The sequence below is a fragment of the Rhinichthys klamathensis genome, unplaced genomic scaffold (genome assembly GCF_029890125.1).
Source record: "Rhinichthys klamathensis goyatoka isolate OS25496 unplaced genomic scaffold, OSU_Roscu_1.1 h1tg001025l_1, whole genome shotgun sequence".
Classification (NCBI taxonomy): domain Eukaryota; kingdom Metazoa; phylum Chordata; class Actinopteri; order Cypriniformes; family Leuciscidae; genus Rhinichthys; species Rhinichthys klamathensis.
Genome location: NW_026607312.1, coordinates 35,001 through 38,089, shown reverse-complemented (window position 1 = coordinate 38,089; position 3,089 = coordinate 35,001).

Sequence of the window (3,089 nt, the reverse complement as noted above, 5' to 3'; positions counted from 1 at the left end):
GTGTGTGTACACCGCAGTGACAGTGAGTTAGTGAACGCTGGCATCATTAAACGGGTCCTGGAAACCTGACGCTCACCGACTCGCTCGCCCTCCTTCTGGCGCTCAGTGGCTGTTGTTGTTTGTTTAAAAGAACAATTAATTTCAGGTCCAAGTTCATCTCAATTAGGAATGCAGTGGTTGACATTTAGAACGTGAGTGTGTGTGTGTTTGTGTGTGTGTATGTGTTTCTGGGTGTGTGAGAGAGAGAGGGAGAGTGTGTGTGTGTTTCTGAGTGAGAGAGAGAGAGAGAGAGAGAGAGAGAGAGAGAGGGAGTGTGTGTGTGTGTGTGTGTGTGTGTGTGTGTGTGTGTGTGTGTGTGTGTGCTTCTCTTGACCTCAGCTCGAGGGTTGAATCTTCTCTGTTTCTTGGCCAAATCTTCTTCCCCTCCAAACCGTTTACGACCCTTTAAAACCAGTGATTTATGTATTTGTGAGAAACATTCTTTGTGTGGTTTAAAGCGAAGCGTTTTGTTCTGCAATTAGCAATCTCTGGTTAACATGAAAGATCACTTTTAAAAGTAAATACATTTAAAGTCTTGCATCAGTTGTTTTTCAAATTTCCATGTATAGAAAAGATCAACATGATCGCTCACACACACACACACACACACACACACACTGAATTCTAAATTGTTCATAGAATTCTGAAATGTTGATTGATTGTTCTACTTATCTTTTTTATTTTTTCTAATTTTTATATATTTATGTATGTATATGTACAGGTATGATGATTGGAAATGCTTTGGCAATACATTGAAACAATTGTCATGCCAATAAAGCACAATTTGAATTGAATTGAATTGAATTGAGAGAGAGAGAGAGTGTGTGTGTGTGTGTCTGAGAGAGAGAGAGAGAGTGTGTGTGTGTGTGTGTGTGTGTGTGTGTGTGTGTGTTTAGAAACTAACCGCACGTCTTTAAAGTGCCTCTGATTTGCATCATTACCCGTTTTGGACCCGATCTCGTCGTGAAGCGAGTCGTGCGCTTGGACTCGGATCATCTGGATGTGATTCTATGGGCCGGAAGTTAAAGATGTTTGGAAAATTGCAGCGATTATGGAGCCGGAACGCCATTGGATGATCCTGGAGCCAGAGATAAAAGCTGGCGCGAGTCGGGGTCTTTTCAGCGAGCACATGTGCTCTTTAAACACACACTTTATTCTCATGGAAATAGACGTGCGTTTCTGTGTAAATCTGATCTGAGTGTGTTTTCCAGTTTCGCAGCTTTAGTGAAGTTAGACTGAGAGATTGTGACCGGACGAGATATTTTAACAGCGCCGTCTCTTTAAGAGCATCACACACACATTTAGATTTATGTATATTTTCTTGGCAAAATCTTTCTAAACAAGAAAGTCCAAACGGCTCTTTTCCAACACCTAGAGCTGACATATAAGGGACACACACACACACACACACACACACACACACACACACACACACACACACACACACACACTTGGTGCCACTGTTGCCTTTTTCACCTTTGTCGCTATTGGCTATATATACACTCACCGGCCACTTTATTAGGTACACCTGTCCAACTGCTCGTTAACACTTAATTTCTAAGCAGCCAATCACATGGCGGCAACTCAGTGCATTTAGGCATGTAGACATGGTCAAGACAATCTCCTGCAGTTCAAACCGAGCATCAGTATGGGGAAGAAAGGTGATTTGAGTGACTTTGAACGTGGCATGATTGTTGGTGCCAGAAAGGCTGGTCTGAGTATTTCAGAAACTGCTAATCTACTGGGATTTTCACGCACAACCATCTCTAGGGTTTACAGAGAATGGTCCGAAAAAGAAAAAACATCCAGTGAGCGGCAGTTCTGTGGGCGGAAATGCCTTGTTGATGCCAGAGGTCAGAGGAGAATGGCCAGACTGGTTCGAGCTGATAGAAGGGCAACAGTGACTGAAATAACCACTCGTTACAACCGAGGTATGCAGCAAAGCATTTGTGAAGCCACAACACGCACAACCTTGAGGCGGATGGGCTACAACAGCAGAAGACCCCACCGGGTACCACTCATCTCCACTACAAATAGGAAAAAGAGGCTACAATTTGCAAGAGCTCACCAAAATTGAACAGTTGAAGACTGGAAAAATGTTGCCTGGTCTGATGAGTCTAGATTTCTGTTGAGACATTCAGATGGTAGAGTCAGAATTTGGCGTAAACAGAATGAGAACATGGATCCATCATGCCTTCTTACCACTGTGCAGGCTGGTGGTGGTGGTGTAATGGTGTGGGGGATGTTTTCCTGGCACACTTTAGGCCCCTTAGTGCCAATTGGGCATCGTTTAAATGCCACGGCCTACCTGAGCATTGTTTCTGACCATGTCCATCCCTTTATGGCCACCATGTACCCATCCTCTGATGGCTACTTCCACCATGTCACAAAGCTCTAATCATTTCAAATTGGTTTCTTGAACATGACAATGAGTTCACTGTACTAAAATGGCCCCCACAGTCACCAGATCTCAACCCAATAGAGCATCTTTGGGATGTGGTGGAACGGGAGATTCGCATCATGGATGTGCAGCCGACAAATCTGCGGCAACTGTGTGATGCCATCATGTCAATATGGACCAAACTCCCTGAGGAATGCTTCCAGCACCTTGTTGAATCTATGCCACGAAGAATTGAGGCAGTTCTGAAGGCAAAAGGGGGTCCAACCCGTTACTAGCATGGGGTACCTAATAAAGTGGCCGGTGAGTGTATATATATGAACTAAATTAATAACAAACTGACTGTACATCCCTGACCTTACTTCAGCTGGACTGTGACGCTATTTTCTTATTTGCTCACACACTCACACACACACACTCTAGTCTCACTCACACATACACACACACTCTAGTCTCACTCACACACACACACACACACACACACACACACACACACACACACACACACACACACACACACACACACACACACACACACACACACACACACACACACACTCATGGCCCACAGATGACAGGAAGGCCTTACGCCTGGAATGTCTTCTTCTCCAGAGAGGAAATTAATTTCGTGTGCCTCTCCCCGACCGCGGGT